This window comes from Somniosus microcephalus, chromosome 19 (genome assembly GCF_052327205.1).
Source record: "Somniosus microcephalus isolate GS21.2 chromosome 19, FLI_Smic_1.0, whole genome shotgun sequence".
Taxonomy (NCBI): domain Eukaryota; kingdom Metazoa; phylum Chordata; class Chondrichthyes; order Squaliformes; family Somniosidae; genus Somniosus; species Somniosus microcephalus.
The window spans coordinates 24006135-24030347 of record NC_141005.1 but is presented as its reverse complement, the minus strand read 5'-3'; the positions used below and the strand labels follow the sequence as shown (position 1 = coordinate 24030347).

The following is a 24213-nucleotide window of genomic DNA, read 5'->3' as shown; positions in this document are numbered from 1 at the left end:
TGTGTATTCCAACTGAATTCCATTTGCCACTGTTCTGCCCACTAGACGAGTCCATTGATACCTTCCTGCAGTCTACAGCATTCTGTTTCATTATTAACCACACGGCCAATTTTTGTATCATCTGCAAACTTCTTAATCATACTTCCTACATTCAAATCCAAATTATTGATATATACCAGAAAAAGCAAAGGGCCCAGTACTGAGTCGGTGCAGGCTCGATGGGCCGAAATGGCCTCTATCTGCACTGTGGGGTTGCTGTGATTCTGTGAGCCCTGCGGAACCCCACTGGAAACAGCCTTTCGGTCACAAAAACACCCTTCGACCATTACCCTTTGTTTCCTGCCTCTGAGCCAATTTTGGATCCAACTTGCCACTTTGCCTTGGATCCCATGGGCTTTTACTTTCGTGACCAATCTGGCATGCGGGACCTTATCAAAAGCCTTGCTAAAATCCATATAGACTACATCAAAGGCACTACCCTCATCGACCCTCCTTGTTACCTCCTCGAAAAATTGAATTGCGTTAGTCAGACACGACCTTCCGTTAAGAAATCCATGCTGACTGTCCCTGATTAATCCGTGTCTTTCTAAATGAAGATTTCTCCTGTCCCTCAGAACTTTTTCCAATAATTTTCCCACCACCGAGGTTAGGCTGACTGGCCTGTAATTATGCGGTCTATCCCTCTCTCCCTTTTGAAAGAACGGTAGCACGTTAGCAGTCCTCCAGTGGTCGGGCACCACACCTGTAGCCAGAGAGGATTGTAAAATGATGGTGAGAGCCTGTGCTATTTGGTGTCTTACTTCTCTTAAGAGTGTGGGATAGATTTGATGCGGGCCTGGGTATTTGTCCAGTTTGAAAGATGCTACAGCCCTTAAGACTTGGTGTTTGAGCATGTTTATTTGATGTAATATTTGAATAGAAGGCAATGAAGGGTTGGGCTTGTAGTTTGTTTGTGTGGGAGGCAGAGCAGCAAGAAGAGGTGGAGGGGGGGTGGGGGGGTTGCGGGAGGAGTAAAACTTGTAAATGTAAATTGAGTGTTGAATACTTGTATGAATGTGTAGAAGAAGAGAAAAAAATGGGCGACAGCTTTAAGTAAAGAGAAAGCCAGCCAGCATATGCCTACGGCCATACTAGTCTGAATACGCCCGATCTCGTCTGATCTCGGAAGCTAAGCAGAGTCAGGCCTGGTTAGTACTTGGATGGGAGACTGCCTGGGAACGCCAGGTGCAGTAGGCTTTTGCTGCCGCCACAGGCTGCTCAACGTTTTGCACACACACGCGCACACACTGCTCTTAATCAATCAACATCCTTTTTGCTGCTCTCTCTCTCTCTCTCTCTCTCGCTTTCCTTTGACCATTTCTTCGCTGCACATTCTCCTGCTGCTACACAAATGCAAGGGGCTCCAGACACAGGGCCGAAATAAGCAGAAGAAGAAAATAAGATAGCCAAAATACACACACTGGCGGAGGGCCACCAGGACACAGCAGCAGAGAGGAGAGACAAGGTGCATAGAAAACTCGGAGGGACAAACAGCAACAGAACAAAGAAGAATGTAGAAAGAGCAGCAGTTAAATTCAGGAAAAAAGCAAAGCCAACTAGCATGCTGTTGAAATGCATGTGTGTTAATGCGAGGAGTGTTACAAATAAGATTGACGAGTTGCAGGCGCAAGTTGCCACATGGGGTTATGCAATAGTAGCTATAACGGAGACCTGGCTTCAAAATGGGCGGAATTGGAAACTAAACAATCCTGGCTACAATGTAATAACATTTGTAGAAGTCGTGTGGGCAGATGTCACATGATCAGGCAGAATCATAGAAATTTACAGCACAGAAGGAGGCCATTCGGCCCATCTTGTCCGTGCCAGCCGACAAAGAGCAATCCACCCAAATCCCACTTTACAGCACTTGGTCCGTAGCCTTGTAGGTTACGGCAGTTCAAGTGCATATCCAAGTACTTTTTAAACGTGATGAGGGTTTCTGCCTCTACCACCCTTTCAGGCAGTGCATTCCAGACCCCCACCATTCACTGGGTGAAAAAATGTCTCCTCAAATTCCCTGTAAACCTCCTACCAATTACTTGAAATCTATTATTGACCCTTCTGCTAAGGGAAATAGGTCCTTCCTATCCACTCTATCTCGGCCCCTCATAATTTTACACACCTCAATTAGGTCTCGCCTCAGCCTCCTGTGTTCCAAAGAAAACAACCCCAGCCTATCCAATCTTTCCTCATAACTAAAATTCCCCAGCCCAGGCAACATCCTCGGAAATCTCCTCTGCACCTTCTCTAGTGCAATCGCATCCTTCTTGTAATGTGGTGACCAGAACTGCACGCGGCACTCTAGCTGCGGCCTAACTAGTGTTTTATACAGTTGAAGCATAACCTCCCCGCTCTTATATTCTACGCCTCGGCTAATAAAGGCAAGTATCCCGTATGCCTGCTTAACCACTTTATCTACCTGTCCTGCTACCTTCAGGGATCTGTGGACATGCACTCCAAGGTCCCGCTGATCCTCTGCATTTCTCAGTGTCCTACCATTTATTGTGTATTCCAACTGAATTCCATTTGCCACTGTTCTGCCCACTAGACGAGTCCATTGATATCTTCCTGCAGTCTACAGCATTCTGTTTCATTATTAACCACACGGCCAATTTTTGTATCATCTGCAAACTTCTTAATCATACTTCCTACATTCAAATCCAAATCATTGATATATACCAGAAAAAGCAAAGGGCCCAGTACTGAGTCGGTGCAGGCTCGATGGGCCGAAATGGCCTCTATCTGCACTGTGGGGTTTCTGTGATTCTGTGAGCCCTGCGGAACCCCACTGGAAACAGCCTTCCGGTCACAAAAACACCCTTCGACCATTACCCTTTGTTTCCTGCCTCTGAGCCAATTTTGGATCCAACTTGCCACTTTGCCTTGGATCCCATGGGCTTTTACTTTCGTGACCAATCTGGCATGCGGGACCTTATCAAAAGCCTTGCTAAAATCCATATAGACTACATCAAAGGCACTACCCTCATCGACCCTCCTTGTTACCTCCTCGAAAAATTGAATTGCGTTAGTCAGACACGACCTTCCGTTAAGAAATCCATGCTGACTGTCCCTGATTAATCCGTGTCTTTCTAAATGAAGATTTCTCCTGTCCCTCAGAACTTTTTCCAATAATTTTCCCACCACCGAGGTTAGGCTGACTGGCCTGTAATTATGCGGTCTATCCCTCTCTCCCTTTTGAAAGAACGGTAGCACGTTAGCAGTCCTCCAGTGGTCGGGCACCACACCTGTAGCCAGAGAGGATTGTAAAATGATGGTGAGAGCCTGTGCTATTTGGTGTCTTACTTCTCTTAAGAGTGTGGGATAGATTTGATGCGGGCCTGGGTATTTGTCCAGTTTGAAAGATGCTACAGCCCTTAAGACTTGGTGTTTGAGCATGTTTATTTGATGTAATATTTGAATAGAAGGCAATGAAGGGTTGGGCTTGTAGTTTGTTTGTGTGGGAGGCAGAGCAGCAAGAAGAGGTGGAGGGGGGGTGGGGGGGTTGCGGGAGGAGTAAAACTTGTAAATGTAAATTGAGTGTTGAATACTTGTATGAATGTGTAGAAGAAGAGAAAAAAATGGGCGACAGCTTTAAGTAAAGAGAAAGCCAGCCAGCATATGCCTACGGCCATACTAGTCTGAATACGCCCGATCTCGTCTGATCTCGGAAGCTAAGCAGAGTCAGGCCTGGTTAGTACTTGGATGGGAGACCGCCTGGGAACACCAGGTGCAGTAGGCTTTTGCTGCCGCCACAGGCTGCTCAACGTTTTGCACACACACGCGCACACACTGCTCTTAATCAATCAACATCCTTTTTGCTGCTCTCTCTCTCTCTCTCTCTCTCGCTTTCCTTTGACCATTTCTTCGCTGCACATTCTCCTGCTGCTACACAAATGCAAGGGGCTCCAGACACAGGGCCGAAATAAGCAGAAGAAGAAAATAAGATAGCCAAAATACACACACTGGCGGAGGGCCACCAGGACACAGCAGCAGAGAGGAGAGACAAGGTGCATAGAAAACTCGGAGGGACAAACAGCAACAGAACAAAGAAGAATGTAGAAAGAGCAGCAGTTAAATTCAGGAAAAAAGCAAAGCCAACTAGCATGCTGTTGAAATGCATGTGTGTTAATGCGAGGAGTGTTACAAATAAGATTGACGAGTTGCAGGCGCAAGTTGCCACATGGGGTTATGCAATAGTAGCTATAACGGAGACCTGGCTTCAAAATGGGCGGAATTGGAAACTAAACAATCCTGGCTACAATGTAATAACATTTGTAGAAGTCGTGTGGGCAGATGTCACATGATCAGGCAGAATCATAGAAATTTACAGCACAGAAGGAGGCCATTCGGCCCATCTTGTCCGTGCCAGCCGACAAAGAGCAATCCACCCAAATCCCACTTTACAGCACTTGGTCCGTAGCCTTGTAGGTTACGGCAGTTCAAGTGCATATCCAAGTACTTTTTAAACGTGATGAGGGTTTCTGCCTCTACCACCCTTTCAGGCAGTGCATTCCAGACCCCCACCATTCACTGGGTGAAAAAATGTCTCCTCAAATTCCCTGTAAACCTCCTACCAATTACTTGAAATCTATTATTGACCCTTCTGCTAAGGGAAATAGGTCCTTCCTATCCACTCTATCTCGACCCCTCATAATTTTACACACCTCAATTAGGTCTCGCCTCAGCCTCCTGTGTTCCAAAGAAAACAACCCCAGCCTATCCAATCTTTCCTCATAACTAAAATTCCCCAGCCCAGGCAACATCCTCGGAAATCTCCTCTGCACCTTCTCTAGTGCAATCGCATCCTTCTTGTAATGTGGTGACCAGAACTGCACGCGGCACTCTAGCTGCGGCCTAACTAGTGTTTTATACAGTTGAAGCATAACCTCCCCGCTCTTATATTCTACGCCTCGGCTAATAAAGGCAAGTATCCCGTATGCCTGCTTAACCACTTTATCTACCTGTCCTGCTACCTTCAGGGATCTGTGGACATGCACTCCAAGGTCCCGCTGATCCTCTGCATTTCTCAGTGTCCTACCATTTATTGTGTATTCCAACTGAATTCTATTTGCCACTGTTCTGCCCACTAGACGAGTCCATTGATATCTTCCTGCAGTCTACAGCATTCTGTTTCATTATTAACCACACGGCCAATTTTTGTATCATCTGCAAACTTCTTAATCATACTTCCTACATTCAAATCCAAATCATTGATATATACCAGAAAAAGCAAAGGGCCCAGTACTGAGTCGGTGCAGGCTCGATGGGCCGAAATGGCCTCTATCTGCACTGTGGGGTTTCTGTGATTCTGTGAGCCCTGCGGAACCCCACTGGAAACAGCCTTCCGGTCACAAAAACACCCTTCGACCATTACCCTTTGTTTCCTGCCTCTGAGCCAATTTTGGATCCAACTTGCCACTTTGCCTTGGATCCCATGGGCTTTTACTTTCGTGACCAATCTGGCATGCGGGACCTTATCAAAAGCCTTGCTAAAATCCATATAGACTACATCAAAGGCACTACCCTCATCGACCCTCCTTGTTACCTCCTCGAAAAATTGAATTGCGTTAGTCAGACACGACCTTCCGTTAAGAAATCCATGCTGACTGTCCCTGATTAATCCGTGTCTTTCTAAATGAAGATTTCTCCTGTCCCTCAGAACTTTTTCCAATAATTTTCCCACCACCGAGGTTAGGCTGACTGGCCTGTAATTATGCGGTCTATCCCTCTCTCCCTTTTGAAAGAACGGTAGCACGTTAGCAGTCCTCCAGTGGTCGGGCACCACACCTGTAGCCAGAGAGGATTGTAAAATGATGGTGAGAGCCTGTGCTATTTGGTGTCTTACTTCTCTTAAGAGTGTGGGATAGATTTGATGCGGGCCTGGGTATTTGTCCAGTTTGAAAGATGCTACAGCCCTTAAGACTTGGTGTTTGAGCATGTTTATTTGATGTAATATTTGAATAGAAGGCAATGAAGGGTTGGGCTTGTAGTTTGTTTGTGTGGGAGGCAGAGCAGCAAGAAGAGGTGGAGGGGGGGTGGGGGGGTTGCGGGAGGAGTAAAACTTGTAAATGTAAATTGAGTGTTGAATACTTGTATGAATGTGTAGAAGAGAAAAAAATGGGCGACAGCTTTAAGTAAAGAGAAAGCCAGCCAGCATATGCCTACGGCCATACTAGTCTGAATACGCCCGATCTCGTCTGATCTCGGAAGCTAAGCAGAGTCAGGCCTGGTTAGTACTTGGATGGGAGACCGCCTGGGAACACCAGGTGCAGTAGGCTTTTGCTGCCGCCACAGGCTGCTCAACGTTTTGCACACACACGCGCACACACTGCTCTTAATCAATCAACATCCTTTTTGCTGCTCTCTCTCTCTCTCTCTCTCGCTTTCCTTTGACCATTTCTTCGCTGCACATTCTCCTGCTGCTACACAAATGCAAGGGGCTCCAGACACAGGGCCGAAATAAGCAGAAGAAGAAAATAAGATAGCCAAAATACACACACTGGCGGAGGGCCACCAGGACACAGCAGCAGAGAGGAGAGACAAGGTGCATAGAAAACTCGGAGGGACAAACAGCAACAGAACAAAGAAGAATGTAGAAAGAGCAGCAGTTAAATTCAGGAAAAAAGCAAAGCCAACTAGCATGCTGTTGAAATGCATGTGTGTTAATGCGAGGAGTGTTACAAATAAGATTGACGAGTTGCAGGCGCAAGTTGCCACATGGGGTTATGCAATAGTAGCTATAACGGAGACCTGGCTTCAAAATGGGCGGAATTGGAAACTAAACAATCCTGGCTACAATGTAATAACATTTGTAGAAGTCGTGTGGGCAGATGTCACATGATCAGGCAGAATCATAGAAATTTACAGCACAGAAGGAGGCCATTCGGCCCATCTTGTCCGTGCCAGCCGACAAAGAGCAATCCACCCAAATCCCACTTTACAGCACTTGGTCCGTAGCCTTGTAGGTTACGGCAGTTCAAGTGCATATCCAAGTACTTTTTAAACGTGATGAGGGTTTCTGCCTCTACCACCCTTTCAGGCAGTGCATTCCAGACCCCCACCATTCACTGGGTGAAAAAATGTCTCCTCAAATTCCCTGTAAACCTCCTACCAATTACTTGAAATCTATTATTGACCCTTCTGCTAAGGGAAATAGGTCCTTCCTATCCACTCTATCTCGGCCCCTCATAATTTTACACACCTCAATTAGGTCTCGCCTCAGCCTCCTGTGTTCCAAAGAAAACAACCCCAGCCTATCCAATCTTTCCTCATAACTAAAATTCCCCAGCCCAGGCAACATCCTCGGAAATCTCCTCTGCACCTTCTCTAGTGCAATCGCATCCTTCTTGTAATGTGGTGACCAGAACTGCACGCGGCACTCTAGCTGCGGCCTAACTAGTGTTTTATACAGTTGAAGCATAACCTCCCCGCTCTTATATTCTACGCCTTGGCTAATAAAGGCAAGTATCCCGTATACCTGCTTAACCACTTTATCTACCTGTCCTGCTACCTTCAGGGATCTGTGGACATGCACTCCAAGGTCCCGCTGATCCTCTGCATTTCTCAGTGTCCTACCATTTATTGTGTATTCCAACTGAATTCCATTTGCCACTGTTCTGCCCACTAGACGAGTCCATTGATATCTTCCTGCAGTCTACAGCATTCTGTTTCATTATTAACCACACGGCCAATTTTTGTATCATCTGCAAACTTCTTAATCATACTTCCTACATTCAAATCCAAATCATTGATATATACCAGAAAAAGCAAAGGGCCCAGTACTGAGTCGGTGCAGGCTCGATGGGCCGAAATGGCCTCTATCTGCACTGTGGGGTTTCTGTGATTCTGTGAGCCCTGCGGAACCCCACTGGAAACAGCCTTCCGGTCACAAAAACACCCTTCGACCATTACCCTTTGTTTCCTGCCTCTGAGCCAATTTTGGATCCAACTTGCCACTTTGCCTTGGATCCCATGGGCTTTTACTTTCGTGACCAATCTGGCATGCGGGACCTTATCAAAAGCCTTGCTAAAATCCATATAGACTACATCAAAGGCACTACCCTCATCGACCCTCCTTGTTACCTCCTCGAAAAATTGAATTGCGTTAGTCAGACACGACCTTCCGTTAAGAAATCCATGCTGACTGTCCCTGATTAATCCGTGTCTTTCTAAATGAAGATTTCTCCTGTCCCTCAGAACTTTTTCCAATAATTTTCCCACCACCGAGGTTAGGCTGACTGGCCTGTAATTATGCGGTCTATCCCTCTCTCCCTTTTGAAAGAACGGTAGCACGTTAGCAGTCCTCCAGTGGTCGGGCACCACACCTGTAGCCAGAGAGGATTGTAAAATGATGGTGAGAGCCTGTGCTATTTGGTGTCTTACTTCTCTTAAGAGTGTGGGATAGATTTGATGCGGGCCTGGGTATTTGTCCAGTTTGAAAGATGCTACAGCCCTTAAGACTTGGTGTTTGAGCATGTTTATTTGATGTAATATTTGAATAGAAGGCAATGAAGGGTTGGGCTTGTAGTTTGTTTGTGTGGGAGGCAGAGCAGCAAGAAGAGGTGGAGGGGGGGTGGGGGGGTTGCGGGAGGAGTAAAACTTGTAAATGTAAATTGAGTGTTGAATACTTGTATGAATGTGTAGAAGAAGAGAAAAAAATGGGCGACAGCTTTAAGTAAAGAGAAAGCCAGCCAGCATATGCCTACGGCCATACTAGTCTGAATACGCCCGATCTCGTCTGATCTCGGAAGCTAAGCAGAGTCAGGCCTGGTTAGTACTTGGATGGGAGACCGCCTGGGAACACCAGGTGCAGTAGGCTTTTGCTGCCGCCACAGGCTGCTCAACGTTTTGCACACACACGCGCACACACTGCTCTTAATCAATCAACATCCTTTTTGCTGCTCTCTCTCTCTCTCTCTCGCTTTCCTTTGACCATTTCTTCGCTGCACATTCTCCTGCTGCTACACAAATGCAAGGGGCTCCAGACACAGGGCCGAAATAAGCAGAAGAAGAAAATAAGATAGCCAAAATACACACACTGGCGGAGGGCCACCAGGACACAGCAGCAGAGAGGAGAGACAAGGTGCATAGAAAACTCGGAGGGACAAACAGCAACAGAACAAAGAATAATGTGGAAAGAGCAGCAGTTAAATTCAGGAAAAAAGCAAAGCCAACTAGCATGCTGTTGAAATGCATGTGTGTTAATGCGAGGAGTGTTACAAATAAGATTGACGAGTTGCAGGCGCAAGTTGCCACATGGGGTTATGCAATAGTAGCTATAACGGAGACCTGGCTTCAAAATGGGCGGAATTGGAAACTAAACAATCCTGGCTACAATGTAATAACATTTGTAGAAGTCGTGTGGGCAGATGTCACATGATCAGGCAGAATCATAGAAATTTACAGCACAGAAGGAGGCCATTCGGCCCATCTTGTCCGTGCCAGCCGACAAAGAGCAATCCACCCAAATCCCACTTTACAGCACTTGGTCCGTAGCCTTGTAGGTTACGGCAGTTCAAGTGCATATCCAAGTACTTTTTAAACGTGATGAGGGTTTCTGCCTCTACCACCCTTTCAGGCAGTGCATTCCAGACCCCCACCATTCACTGGGTGAAAAAATGTCTCCTCAAATTCCCTGTAAACCTCCTACCAATTACTTGAAATCTATTATTGACCCTTCTGCTAAGGGAAATAGGTCCTTCCTATCCACTCTATCTCGGCCCCTCATAATTTTACACACCTCAATTAGGTCTCGCCTCAGCCTCCTGTGTTCCAAAGAAAACAACCCCAGCCTATCCAATCTTTCCTCATAACTAAAATTCCCCAGCCCAGGCAACATCCTCGGAAATCTCCTCTGCACCTTCTCTAGTGCAATCGCATCCTTCTTGTAATGTGGTGACCAGAACTGCACGCGGCACTCTAGCTGCGGCCTAACTAGTGTTTTATACAGTTGAAGCATAACCTCCCCGCTCTTATATTCTACGCCTCGGCTAATAAAGGCAAGTATCCCGTATGCCTGCTTAACCACTTTATCTACCTGTCCTGCTACCTTCAGGGATCTGTGGACATGCACTCCAAGGTCCCGCTGATCCTCTGCATTTCTCAGTGTCCTACCATTTATTGTGTATTCCAACTGAATTCCATTTGCCACTGTTCTGCCCACTAGACGAGTCCATTGATATCTTCCTGCAGTCTACAGCATTCTGTTTCATTATTAACCACACGGCCAATTTTTGTATCATCTGCAAACTTCTTAATCATACTTCCTACATTCAAATCCAAATCATTGATATATACCAGAAAAAGCAAAGGGCCCAGTACTGAGTCGGTGCAGGCTCGATGGGCCGAAATGGCCTCTATCTGCACTGTGGGGTTTCTGTGATTCTGTGAGCCCTGCGGAACCCCACTGGAAACAGCCTTCCGGTCACAAAAACACCCTTCGACCATTACCCTTTGTTTCCTGCCTCTGAGCCAATTTTGGATCCAACTTGCCACTTTGCCTTGGATCCCATGGGCTTTTACTTTCGTGACCAATCTGGCATGCGGGACCTTATCAAAAGCCTTGCTAAAATCCATATAGACTACATCAAAGGCACTACCCTCATCGACCCTCCTTGTTACCTCCTCGAAAAATTGAATTGCGTTAGTCAGACACGACCTTCCGTTAAGAAATCCATGCTGACTGTCCCTGATTAATCCGTGTCTTTCTAAATGAAGATTTCTCCTGTCCCTCAGAACTTTTTCCAATAATTTTCCCACCACCGAGGTTAGGCTGACTGGCCTGTAATTATGCGGTCTATCCCTCTCTCCCTTTTGAAAGAACGGTAGCACGTTAGCAGTCCTCCAGTGGTCGGGCACCACACCTGTAGCCAGAGAGGATTGTAAAATGATGGTGAGAGCCTGTGCTATTTGGTGTCTTACTTCTCTTAAGAGTGTGGGATAGATTTGATGCGGGCCTGGGTATTTGTCCAGTTTGAAAGATGCTACAGCCCTTAAGACTTGGTGTTTGAGCATGTTTATTTGATGTAATATTTGAATAGAAGGCAATGAAGGGTTGGGCTTGTAGTTTGTTTGTGTGGGAGGCAGAGCAGCAAGAAGAGGTGGAGGGGGGGTGGGGGGGTTGCGGGAGGAGTAAAACTTGTAAATGTAAATTGAGTGTTGAATACTTGTATGAATGTGTAGAAGAAGAGAAAAAAATGGGCGACAGCTTTAAGTAAAGAGAAAGCCAGCCAGCATATGCCTACGGCCATACTAGTCTGAATACGCCCGATCTCGTCTGATCTCGGAAGCTAAGCAGAGTCAGGCCTGGTTAGTACTTGGATGGGAGACCGCCTGGGAACACCAGGTGCAGTAGGCTTTTGCTGCCGCCACAGGCTGCTCAACGTTTTGCACACACACGCGCACACACTGCTCTTAATCAATCAACATCCTTTTTGCTGCTCTCTCTCTCTCTCTCTCTCGCTTTCCTTTGACCATTTCTTCGCTGCACATTCTCCTGCTGCTACACAAATGCAAGGGGCTCCAGACACAGGGCCGAAATAAGCAGAAGAAGAAAATAAGATAGCCAAAATACACACACTGGCGGAGGGCCACCAGGACACAGCAGCAGAGAGGAGAGACAAGGTGCATAGAAAACTCGGAGGGACAAACAGCAACAGAACAAAGAATAATGTGGAAAGAGCAGCAGTTAAATTCAGGAAAAAAGCAAAGCCAACTAGCATGCTGTTGAAATGCATGTGTGTTAATGCGAGGAGTGTTACAAATAAGATTGACGAGTTGCAGGCGCAAGTTGCCACATGGGGTTATGCAATAGTAGCTATAACGGAGACCTGGCTTCAAAATGGGCGGAATTGGAAACTAAACAATCCTGGCTACAATGTAATAACATTTGTAGAAGTCGTGTGGGCAGATGTCACATGATCAGGCAGAATCATAGAAATTTACAGCACAGAAGGAGGCCATTCGGCCCATCTTGTCCGTGCCAGCCGACAAAGAGCAATCCACCCAAATCCCACTTTACAGCACTTGGTCCGTAGCCTTGTAGGTTACGGCAGTTCAAGTGCATATCCAAGTACTTTTTAAACGTGATGAGGGTTTCTGCCTCTACCACCCTTTCAGGCAGTGCATTCCAGACCCCCACCATTCACTGGGTGAAAAAATGTCTCCTCAAATTCCCTGTAAACCTCCTACCAATTACTTGAAATCTATTATTGACCCTTCTGCTAAGGGAAATAGGTCCTTCCTATCCACTCTATCTCGGCCCCTCATAATTTTACACACCTCAATTAGGTCTCGCCTCAGCCTCCTGTGTTCCAAAGAAAACAACCCCAGCCTATCCAATCTTTCCTCATAACTAAAATTCCCCAGCCCAGGCAACATCCTCGGAAATCTCCTCTGCACCTTCTCTAGTGCAATCGCATCCTTCTTGTAATGTGGTGACCAGAACTGCACGCGGCACTCTAGCTGCGGCCTAACTAGTGTTTTATACAGTTGAAGCATAACCTCCCCGCTCTTATATTCTACGCCTCGGCTAATAAAGGCAAGTATCCCGTATGCCTGCTTAACCACTTTATCTACCTGTCCTGCTACCTTCAGGGATCTGTGGACATGCACTCCAAGGTCCCGCTGATCCTCTGCATTTCTCAGTGTCCTACCATTTATTGTGTATTCCAACTGAATTCCATTTGCCACTGTTCTGCCCACTAGACGAGTCCATTGATATCTTCCTGCAGTCTACAGCATTCTGTTTCATTATTAACCACACGGCCAATTTTTGTATCATCTGCAAACTTCTTAATCATACTTCCTACATTCAAATCCAAATCATTGATATATACCAGAAAAAGCAAAGGGCCCAGTACTGAGTCGGTGCAGGCTCGATGGGCCGAAATGGCCTCTATCTGCACTGTGGGGTTTCTGTGATTCTGTGAGCCCTGCGGAACCCCACTGGAAACAGCCTTCCGGTCACAAAGACACCCTTCGACCATTACCCTTTGTTTCCTGCCTCTGAGCCAATTTTGGATCCAACTTGCCACTTTGCCTTGGATCCCATGGGCTTTTACTTTCGTGACCAATCTGGCATGCGGGACCTTATCAAAAGCCTTGCTAAAATCCATATAGACTACATCAAAGGCACTACCCTCATCGACCCTCCTTGTTACCTCCTCGAAAAATTGAATTGCGTTAGTCAGACACGACCTTCCGTTAAGAAATCCATGCTGACTGTCCCTGATTAATCCGTGTCTTTCTAAATGAAGATTTCTCCTGTCCCTCAGAACTTTTTCCAATAATTTTCCCACCACCGAGGTTAGGCTGACTGGCCTGTAATTATGCGGTCTATCCCTCTCTCCCTTTTGAAAGAACGGTAGCACGTTAGCAGTCCTCCAGTGGTCGGGCACCACACCTGTAGCCAGAGAGGATTGTAAAATGATGGTGAGAGCCTGTGCTATTTGGTGTCTTACTTCTCTTAAGAGTGTGGGATAGATTTGATGCGGGCCTGGGTATTTGTCCAGTTTGAAAGATGCTACAGCCCTTAAGACTTGGTGTTTGAGCATGTTTATTTGATGTAATATTTGAATAGAAGGCAATGAAGGGTTGGGCTTGTAGTTTGTTTGTGTGGGAGGCAGAGCAGCAAGAAGAGGTGGAGGGGGGGTGGGGGGGTTGCGGGAGGAGTAAAACTTGTAAATGTAAATTGAGTGTTGAATACTTGTATGAATGTGTAGAAGAAGAGAAAAAAATGGGCGACAGCTTTAAGTAAAGAGAAAGCCAGCCAGCATATGCCTACAGCCATACTAGTCTGAATACGCCCGATCTCGTCTGATCTCGGAAGCTAAGCAGAGTCAGGCCTGGTTAGTACTTGGATGGGAGACCGCCTGGGAACACCAGGTGCAGTAGGCTTTTGCTGCCGCCACAGGCTGCTCAACGTTTTGCACACACACGCGCACACACTGCTCTTAATCAATCAACATCCTTTTTGCTGCTCTCTCTCTCTCTCTCTCTCTCTCGCTTTCCTTTGACCATTTCTTCGCTGCACATTCTCCTGCTGCTACACAAATGCAAGGGGCTCCAGACACAGGGCCGAAATAAGCAGAAGAAGAAAATAAGATAGCCAAAATACACACACTGGCGGAGGGCCACCAGGACACAGCAGCAGAGAGGAGAGACAAGGTGCATAGAAAACTCGGAGGGACAAACAGCAACAGAACAAAGAATAATGTGGAAAGAGCAGCAGTTAAATTCAGGAAAAAAGCAAAGCCAACTAGCATGCTGTTGAAATGCATGTGTGTTAATGCGAGGAGTGTTACAAATAAGATTGACGAGTTGCAGGCGCAAGTTGCCACATGGGGTTATGCAATAGTAGCTATAACGGAGACCTGGCTTCAAAATGGGCGGAATTGGAAACTAAACAATCCTGGCTACAATGTAATAACATTTGTAGAAGTCGTGTGGGCAGATGTCACATGATCAGGCAGAATCATAGAAATTTACAGCACAGAAGGAGGCCATTCGGCCCATCTTGTCCGTGCCAGCCGACAAAGAGCAATCCACCCAAATCCCACTTTACAGCACTTGGTCCGTAGCCTTGTAGGTTACGGCAGTTCAAGTGCATATCCAAGTACTTTTTAAACGTGATGAGGGTTTCTGCCTCTACCACCCTTTCAGGCAGTGCATTCCAGACCCCCACCATTCACTGGGTGAAAAAATGTCTCCTCAAATTCCCTGTAAACCTCCTACCAATTACTTGAAATCTATTATTGACCCTTCTGCTAAGGGAAATAGGTCCTTCCTATCCACTCTATCTCGGCCCCTCATAATTTTACACACCTCAATTAGGTCTCGCCTCAGCCTCCTGTGTTCCAAAGAAAACAACCCCAGCCTATCCAATCTTTCCTCATAACTAAAATTCCCCAGCCCAGGCAACATCCTCGGAAATCTCCTCTGCACCTTCTCTAGTGCAATCGCATCCTTCTTGTAATGTGGTGACCAGAACTGCACGCGGCACTCTAGCTGCGGCCTAACTAGTGTTTTATACAGTTGAAGCATAACCTCCCCGCTCTTATATTCTACGCCTCGGCTAATAAAGGCAAGTATCCCGTATGCCTGCTTAACCACTTTATCTACCTGTCCTGCTACCTTCAGGGATCTGTGGACATGCACTCCAAGGTCCCGCTGATCCTCTGCATTTCTCAGTGTCCTACCATTTATTGTGTATTCCAACTGAATTCCATTTGCCACTGTTCTGCCCACTAGACGAGTCCATTGATATCTTCCTGCAGTCTACAGCATTCTGTTTCATTATTAACCACACGGCCAATTTTTGTATCATCTGCAAACTTCTTAATCATACTTCCTACATTCAAATCCAAATCATTGATATATACCAGAAAAAGCAAAGGGCCCAGTACTGAGTCGGTGCAGGCTCGATGGGCCGAAATGGCCTCTATCTGCACTGTGGGGTTTCTGTGATTCTGTGAGCCCTGCGGAACCCCACTGGAAACAGCCTTCCGGTCACAAAAACACCCTTCGACCATTACCCTTTGTTTCCTGCCTCTGAGCCAATTTTGGATCCAACTTGCCACTTTGCCTTGGATCCCATGGGCTTTTACTTTCGTGACCAATCTGGCATGCGGGACCTTATCAAAAGCCTTGCTAAAATCCATATAGACTACATCAAAGGCACTACCCTCATCGACCCTCCTTGTTACCTCCTCGAAAAATTGAATTGCGTTAGTCAGACACGACCTTCCGTTAAGAAATCCATGCTGACTGTCCCTGATTAATCCGTGTCTTTCTAAATGAAGATTTCTCCTGTCCCTCAGAACTTTTTCCAATAATTTTCCCACCACCGAGGTTAGGCTGACTGGCCTGTAATTATGCGGTCTATCCCTCTCTCCCTTTTGAAAGAACGGTAGCACGTTAGCAGTCCTCCAGTGGTCGGGCACCACACCTGTAGCCAGAGAGGATTGTAAAATGATGGTGAGAGCCTGTGCTATTTGGTGTCTTACTTCTCTTAAGAGTGTGGGATAGATTTGATGCGGGCCTGGGTATTTGTCCAGTTTGAAAGATGCTACAGCCCTTAAGACTTGGTGTTTGAGCATGTTTATTTGATGTAATATTTGAATAGAAGGCAATGAAGGGTTGGGCTTGTAGTTTGTTTGTGTGGGAGGCAGAGCAGCAAGAAGAGGTGGAGGGGGGGTGGGGGGGTTGCGGGAGGAGTAAAACTTGTAAATGTAAATTGAGTGTTGAATACTTGTATGAATGTGTAGAAGAAGAGAAAAAAATGGGCGACAGCTTTAAGTAAAGAGAAAGCCAGCCAGCATATGCCTACAGCCATACTAGTCTGAATACGCCCGATCTCGTCTGATCTCGGAAGCTAAGCAGAGTCAGGCCTGGTTAGTACTTGGATGGGAGACCGCCTGGGAACACCAGGTGCAGTAGGCTTTTGCTGCCGCCACAGGCTGCTCAACGTTTTGCACACACACGCGCACACACTGCTCTTAATCAATCAACATCCTTTTTGCTGCTCTCTCTCTCTCTCTCTCTCTCTCTCTCTCGCTTTCCTTTGACCATTTCTTCGCTGCACATTCTCCTGCTGCTACACAAATGCAAGGGGCTCCAGACACAGGGCCGAAATAAGCAGAAGAAGAAAATAAGATAGCCAAAATACACACACTGGCGGAGGGCCACCAGGACACAGCAGCAGAGAGGAGAGACAAGGTGCATAGAAAACTCGGAGGGACAAACAGCAACAGAACAAAGAAGAATGTAGAAAGAGCAGCAGTTAAATTCAGGAAAAAAGCAAAGCCAACTAGCATGCTGTTGAAATGCATGTGTGTTAATGCGAGGAGTGTTACAAATAAGATTGACGAGTTGCAGGCGCAAGTTGCCACATGGGGTTATGCAATAGTAGCTATAACGGAGACCTGGCTTCAAAATGGGCGGAATTGGAAACTAAACAATCCTGGCTACAATGTAATAACATTTGTAGAAGTCGTGTGGGCAGATGTCACATGATCAGGCAGAATCATAGAAATTTACAGCACAGAAGGAGGCCATTCGGCCCATCTTGTCCGTGCCAGCCGACAAAGAGCAATCCACCCAAATCCCACTTTACAGCACTTGGTCCGTAGCCTTGTAGGTTACGGCAGTTCAAGTGCATATCCAAGTACTTTTTAAACGTGATGAGGGTTTCTGCCTCTACCACCCTTTCAGGCAGTGCATTCCAGACCCCCACCATTCACTGGGTGAAAAAATGTCTCCTCAAATTCCCTGTAAACCTCCTACCAATTACTTGAAATCTATTATTGACCCTTCTGCTAAGGGAAATAGGTCCTTCCTATCCACTCTATCTCGGCCCCTCATAATTTTACACACCTCAATTAGGTCTCGCCTCAGCCTCCTGTGTTCCAAAGAAAACAACCCCAGCCTATCCAATCTTTCCTCATAACTAAAATTCCCCAGCCCAGGCAACATCCTCGGAAATCTCCTCTGCACCTTCTCTAGTGCAATCGCATCCTTCTTGTAATGTGGTGACCAGAACTGCACGCGGCACTCTAGCTGCGGCCTAACTAGTGTTTTATACAGTTGAAGCATAACCTCCCCGCTCTTATATTCTACGCCTCGGCTAATAAAGGCAAGTATCCCGTATGCCTGCTTAACCACTTTATCTACCTGTCCTGCTACCTTCAGGGATCTGTGGACATGCACTCCAAGGTCCCGCTGATCCTCTGCATTTCTCAGTGTCCTACCATTTATTGTGTATTCCAACTGAATTCCATTTGCCACTGTTCTGCCCACTAGACGAGTCCATTGATATCTTCCTGCAGTCTACAGCATTCTGTTTCATTATTAACCACACGGCCAATTTTTGTATCATCTGCAAACTTCTTAATCATACTTCCTACATTCAAATCCAAATCATTGATATATACCAGAAAAAGCAAAGGGCCCAGTACTGAGTCGGTGCAGGCTCGATGGGCCGAAATGGCCTCTATCTGCACTGTGGGGTTTCTGTGATTCTGTGAGCCCTGCGGAACCCCACTGGAAACAGCCTTCCGGTCACAAAAACACCCTTCGACCATTACCCTTTGTTTCCTGCCTCTGAGCCAATTTTGGATCCAACTTGCCACTTTGCCTTGGATCCCATGGGCTTTTACTTTCGTGACCAATCTGGCATGCGGGACCTTATCAAAAGCCTTGCTAAAATCCATATAGACTACATCAAAGGCACTACCCTCATCGACCCTCCTTGTTACCTCCTCGAAAAATTGAATTGCGTTAGTCAGACACGACCTTCCGTTAAGAAATCCATGCTGACTGTCCCTGATTAATCCGTGTCTTTCTAAATGAAGATTTCTCCTGTCCCTCAGAACTTTTTCCAATAATTTTCCCACCACCGAGGTTAGGCTGACTGGCCTGTAATTATGCGGTCTATCCCTCTCTCCCTTTTGAAAGAACGGTAGCACGTTAGCAGTCCTCCAGTGGTCGGGCACCACACCTGTAGCCAGAGAGGATTGTAAAATGATGGTGAGAGCCTGTGCTATTTGGTGTCTTACTTCTCTTAAGAGTGTGGGATAGATTTGATGCGGGCCTGGGTATTTGTCCAGTTTGAAAGATGCTACAGCCCTTAAGACTTGGTGTTTGAGCATGTTTATTTGATGTAATATTTGAATAGAAGGCAATGAAGGGTTGGGCTTGTAGTTTGTTTGTGTGGGAGGCAGAGCAGCAAGAAGAGGTGGAGGGGGGGTGGGGGGGTTGCGGGAGGAGTAAAACTTGTAAATGTAAATTGAGTGTTGAATACTTGTATGAATGTGTAGAAGAAGAGAAAAAAATGGGCGACAGCTTTAAGTAAAGAGAAAGCCAGCCAGCATATGCCTACGGCCATACTAGTCTGAATACGCCCGATCTCGTCTGATCTCGGAAGCTAAGCAGAGTCAGGCCTGGTTAGTACTTGGATGGGAGACCGCCTGGGAACACCAGGTGCAGTAGGCTTTTGCTGCCGCCACAGGCTGCTCAACGTTTTGCACACACACGCGCACACACTGCTCTTAATCAATCAACATCCTTTTTGCTGCTCTCTCTCTCTCTCTCTCTCTCTCTCTCTCTCTCTCGCTTTCCTTTGACCATTTCTTCGCTGCACATTCTCCTGCTGCTACACAAATGCAAGGGGCTCCAGACACAGGGCCGAAATAAGCAGAAGAAGAAAATAAGATAGCCAAAATACACACACTGGCGGAGGGCCACCAGGACACAGCAGCAGAGAGGAGAGACAAGGTGCATAGAAAACTCGGAGGGACAAACAGCAACAGAACAAAGAATAATGTGGAAAGAGCAGCAGTTAAATTCAGGAAAAAAGCAAAGCCAACTAGCATGCTGTTGAAATGCATGTGTGTTAATGCGAGGAGTGTTACAAATAAGATTGACGAGTTGCAGGCGCAAGTTGCCACATGGGGTTATGCAATAGTAGCTATAACGGAGACCTGGCTTCAAAATGGGCGGAATTGGAAACTAAACAATCCTGGCTACAATGTAATAACATTTGTAGAAGTCGTGTGGGCAGATGTCACATGATCAGGCAGAATCATAGAAATTTACAGCACAGAAGGAGGCCATTCGGCCCATCTTGTCCGTGCCAGCCGACAAAGAGCAATCCACCCAAATCCCACTTTACAGCACTTGGTCCGTAGCCTTGTAGGTTACGGCAGTTCAAGTGCATATCCAAGTACTTTTTAAACGTGATGAGGGTTTCTGCCTCTACCACCCTTTCAGGCAGTGCATTCCAGACCCCCACCATTCACTGGGTGAAAAAATGTCTCCTCAAATTCCCTGTAAACCTCCTACCAATTACTTGAAATCTATTATTGACCCTTCTGCTAAGGGAAATAGGTCCTTCCTATCCACTCTATCTCGGCCCCTCATAATTTTACACACCTCAATTAGGTCTCGCCTCAGCCTCCTGTGTTCCAAAGAAAACAACCCCAGCCTATCCAATCTTTCCTCATAACTAAAATTCCCCAGCCCAGGCAACATCCTCGGAAATCTCCTCTGCACCTTCTCTAGTGCAATCGCATCCTTCTTGTAATGTGGTGACCAGAACTGCACGCGGCACTCTAGCTGCGGCCTAACTAGTGTTTTATACAGTTGAAGCATAACCTCCCCGCTCTTATATTCTACGCCTCGGCTAATAAAGGCAAGTATCCCGTATGCCTGCTTAACCACTTTATCTACCTGTCCTGCTACCTTCAGGGATCTGTGGACATGCACTCCAAGGTCCCGCTGATCCTCTGCATTTCTCAGTGTCCTACCATTTATTGTGTATTCCAACTGAATTCCATTTGCCACTGTTCTGCCCACTAGACGAGTCCATTGATATCTTCCTGCAGTCTACAGCATTCTGTTTCATTATTAACCACACGGCCAATTTTTGTATCATCTGCAAACTTCTTAATCATACTTCCTACATTCAAATCCAAATTATTGATATATACCAGAAAAAGCAAAGGGCCCAGTACTGAGTCGGTGCAGGCTCGATGGGCCGAAATGGCCTCTATCTGCACTGTGGGGTTGCTGTGATTCTGTGAGCCCTGCGGAACCCCACTGGAAACAGCCTTCCGGTCACAAAAACACCCTTCGACCATTACCCTTTGTTTCCTGCCTCTGAGCCAATTTTGGATCCAACTTGCCACTTTGCCTTGGATCCCATGGGCTTTTACTTTCGTGACCAATCTGGCATGCGGGACCTTATCAAAAGCCTTGCTAAAATCCATATAGACTACATCAAAGGCACTACCCTCATCGACCCTCCTTGTTACCTCCTCGAAAAATTGAATTGCGTTAGTCAGACACGACCTTCCGTTAAGAAATCCATGCTGACTGTCCCTGATTAATCCGTGTCTTTCTAAATGAAGATTTCTCCTGTCCCTCAGAACTTTTTCCAATAATTTTCCCACCACCGAGGTTAGGCTGACTGGCCTGTAATTATGCGGTCTATCCCTCTCTCCCTTTTGAAAGAACGGTAGCACGTTAGCAGTCCTCCAGTGGTCGGGCACCACACCTGTAGCCAGAGAGGATTGTAAAATGATGGTGAGAGCCTGTGCTATTTGGTGTCTTACTTCTCTTAAGAGTGTGGGATAGATTTGATGCGGGCCTGGGTATTTGTCCAGTTTGAAAGATGCTACAGCCCTTAAGACTTGGTGTTTGAGCATGTTTATTTGATGTAATATTTGAATAGAAGGCAATGAAGGGTTGGGCTTGTAGTTTGTTTGTGTGGGAGGCAGAGCAGCAAGAAGAGGTGGAGGGGGGGTGGGGGGGTTGCGGGAGGAGTAAAACTTGTAAATGTAAATTGAGTGTTGAATACTTGTATGAATGTGTAGAAGAAGAGAAAAAAATGGGCGACAGCTTTAAGTAAAGAGAAAGCCAGCCAGCATATGCCTACGGCCATACTAGTCTGAATACGCCCGATCTCGTCTGATCTCGGAAGCTAAGCAGAGTCAGGCCTGGTTAGTACTTGGATGGGAGACCGCCTGGGAACACCAGGTGCAGTAGGCTTTTGCTGCCGCCACAGGCTGCTCAACGTTTTGCACACACACGCGCACACACTGCTCTTAATCAATCAACATCCTTTTTGCTGCTCTCTCTCTCTCTCTCTCTCTCTCTCTCGCTTTCCTTTGACCATTTCTTCGCTGCACATTCTCCTGCTGCTACACAAATGCAAGGGGCTCCAGACACAGGGCCGAAATAAGCAGAAGAAGAAAATAAGATAGCCAAAATACACACACTGGCGGAGGGCCACCAGGACACAGCAGCAGAGAGGAGAGACAAGGTGCATAGAAAACTCGGAGGGACAAACAGCAACAGAACAAAGAATAATGTGGAAAGAGCAGCAGTTAAATTCAGGAAAAAAGCAAAGCCAACTAGCATGCTGTTGAAATGCATGTGTGTTAATGCGAGGAGTGTTACAAATAAGATTGACGAGTTGCAGGCGCAAGTTGCCACATGGGGTTATGCAATAGTAGCTATAACGGAGACCTGGCTTCAAAATGGGCGGAATTGGAAACTAAACAATCCTGGCTACAATGTAATAACATTTGTAGAAGTCGTGTGGGCAGATGTCACATGATCAGGCAGAATCATAGAAATTTACAGCACAGAAGGAGGCCATTCGGCCCATCTTGTCCGTGCCAGCCGACAAAGAGCAATCCACCCAAATCCCACTTTACAGCACTTGGTCCGTAGCCTTGTAGGTTACGGCAGTTCAAGTGCATATCCAAGTACTTTTTAAACGTGATGAGGGTTTCTGCCTCTACCACCCTTTCAGGCAGTGCATTCCAGACCCCCACCATTCACTGGGTGAAAAAATGTCTCCTCAAATTCCCTGTAAACCTCCTACCAATTACTTGAAATCTATTATTGACCCTTCTGCTAAGGGAAATAGGTCCTTCCTATCCACTCTATCTCGGCCCCTCATAATTTTACACACCTCAATTAGGTCTCGCCTCAGCCTCCTGTGTTCCAAAGAAAACAACCCCAGCCTATCCAATCTTTCCTCATAACTAAAATTCCCCAGCCCAGGCAACATCCTCGGAAATCTCCTCTGCACCTTCTCTAGTGCAATCGCATCCTTCTTGTAATGTGGTGACCAGAACTGCACGCGGCACTCTAGCTGCGGCCTAACTAGTGTTTTATACAGTTGAAGCATAACCTCCCCGCTCTTATATTCTACGCCTCGGCTAATAAAGGCAAGTATCCCGTATGCCTGCTTAACCACTTTATCTACCTGTCCTGCTACCTTCAGGGATCTGTGGACATGCACTCCAAGGTCCCGCTGATCCTCTGCATTTCTCAGTGTCCTACCATTTATTGTGTATTCCAACTGAATTCCATTTGCCACTGTTCTGCCCACTAGACGAGTCCATTGATATCTTCCTGCAGTCTACAGCATTCTGTTTCATTATTAACCACACGGCCAATTTTTGTATCATCTGCAAACTTCTTAATCATACTTCCTACATTCAAATCCAAATCATTGATATATACCAGAAAAAGCAAAGGGCCCAGTACTGAGTCGGTGCAGGCTCGATGGGCCGAAATGGCCTCTATCTGCACTGTGGGGTTGCTGTGATTCTGTGAGCCCTGCGGAACCCCACTGGAAACAGCCTTCCGGTCACAAAAACACCCTTCGACCATTACCCTTTGTTTCCTGCCTCTGAGCCAATTTTGGATCCAACTTGCCACTTTGCCTTGGATCCCATGGGCTTTTACTTTCGTGACCAATCTGGCATGCGGGACCTTATCAAAAGCCTTGCTAAAATCCATATAGACTACATCAAAGGCACTACCCTCATCGACCCTCCTTGTTACCTCCTCGAAAAATTGAATTGCGTTAGTCAGACACGACCTTCCGTTAAGAAATCCATGCTGACTGTCCCTGATTAATCCGTGTCTTTCTAAATGAAGATTTCTCCTGTCCCTCAGAACTTTTTCCAATAATTTTCCCACCACCGAGGTTAGGCTGACTGGCCTGTAATTATGCGGTCTATCCCTCTCTCCCTTTTGAAAGAACGGTAGCACGTTAGCAGTCCTCCAGTGGTCGGGCACCACACCTGTAGCCAGAGAGGATTGTAAAATGATGGTGAGAGCCTGTGCTATTTGGTGTCTTACTTCTCTTAAGAGTGTGGGATAGATTTGATGCGGGCCTGGGTATTTGTCCAGTTTGAAAGATGCTACAGCCCTTAAGACTTGGTGTTTGAGCATGTTTATTTGATGTAATATTTGAATAGAAGGCAATGAAGGGTTGGGCTTGTAGTTTGTTTGTGTGGGAGGCAGAGCAGCAAGAAGAGGTGGAGGGGGGGTGGGGGGGTTGCGGGAGGAGTAAAACTTGTAAATGTAAATTGAGTGTTGAATACTTGTATGAATGTGTAGAAGAAGAGAAAAAAATGGGCGACAGCTTTAAGTAAAGAGAAAGCCAGCCAGCATATGCCTACGGCCATACTAGTCTGAATACGCCCGATCTCGTCTGATCTCGGAAACTAAGCAGAGTCAGGCCTGGTTAGTACTTGGATGGGAGACCGCCTGGGAACACCAGGTGCAGTAGGCTTTTGCTGCCGCCACAGGCTGCTCAACGTTTTGCACACACACGCGCACACACTGCTCTTAATCAATCAACATCCTTTTTGC

At 46.5% G+C, this 24213-nt stretch overlaps 9 non-coding genes and 1 pseudogene across 9 annotated transcripts; all 10 read left to right on the top strand.

Annotated features, from left to right (window-relative positions):
• The first annotated feature begins 1117 nt into the window (after nucleotides 1–1117).
• On the top strand, nucleotides 1118–1236 carry LOC147104178 (5S ribosomal RNA; annotated as a pseudogene).
• A 2423-nt stretch (nucleotides 1237–3659) lies between these two features.
• On the top strand, nucleotides 3660–3778 carry LOC147104177 (5S ribosomal RNA). Its single transcript, XR_015072513.1, has one exon. It is a non-coding gene; the product is annotated as a 5S ribosomal RNA (ribosomal RNA).
• Nucleotides 3779–6198: 2420 nt separating this feature from the next.
• On the top strand, nucleotides 6199–6317 carry LOC147104176 (5S ribosomal RNA). The gene has a single exon (XR_015072512.1). It is a non-coding gene; the product is annotated as a 5S ribosomal RNA (ribosomal RNA).
• A 2421-nt stretch (nucleotides 6318–8738) lies between these two features.
• Nucleotides 8739–8857, top strand: LOC147104175 (5S ribosomal RNA). The gene has a single exon (XR_015072511.1). It is a non-coding gene; the product is annotated as a 5S ribosomal RNA (ribosomal RNA).
• A 2419-nt stretch (nucleotides 8858–11276) lies between these two features.
• LOC147104174 (5S ribosomal RNA) lies at nucleotides 11277–11395 on the top strand. The gene has a single exon (XR_015072510.1). It is a non-coding gene; the product is annotated as a 5S ribosomal RNA (ribosomal RNA).
• A 2421-nt stretch (nucleotides 11396–13816) lies between these two features.
• Nucleotides 13817–13935, top strand: LOC147104173 (5S ribosomal RNA). The gene has a single exon (XR_015072589.1). It is a non-coding gene; the product is annotated as a 5S ribosomal RNA (ribosomal RNA).
• A 2425-nt stretch (nucleotides 13936–16360) lies between these two features.
• On the top strand, nucleotides 16361–16479 carry LOC147104172 (5S ribosomal RNA). Its single transcript, XR_015072588.1, has one exon. It is a non-coding gene; the product is annotated as a 5S ribosomal RNA (ribosomal RNA).
• Nucleotides 16480–18910: 2431 nt separating this feature from the next.
• LOC147104171 (5S ribosomal RNA) lies at nucleotides 18911–19029 on the top strand. The gene has a single exon (XR_015072509.1). It is a non-coding gene; the product is annotated as a 5S ribosomal RNA (ribosomal RNA).
• A 2437-nt stretch (nucleotides 19030–21466) lies between these two features.
• On the top strand, nucleotides 21467–21585 carry LOC147104170 (5S ribosomal RNA). Its single transcript, XR_015072508.1, has one exon. It is a non-coding gene; the product is annotated as a 5S ribosomal RNA (ribosomal RNA).
• Nucleotides 21586–24014: 2429 nt separating this feature from the next.
• On the top strand, nucleotides 24015–24133 carry LOC147104169 (5S ribosomal RNA). The gene has a single exon (XR_015072872.1). It is a non-coding gene; the product is annotated as a 5S ribosomal RNA (ribosomal RNA).
• Nucleotides 24134–24213: the final 80 nt, after the last annotated feature.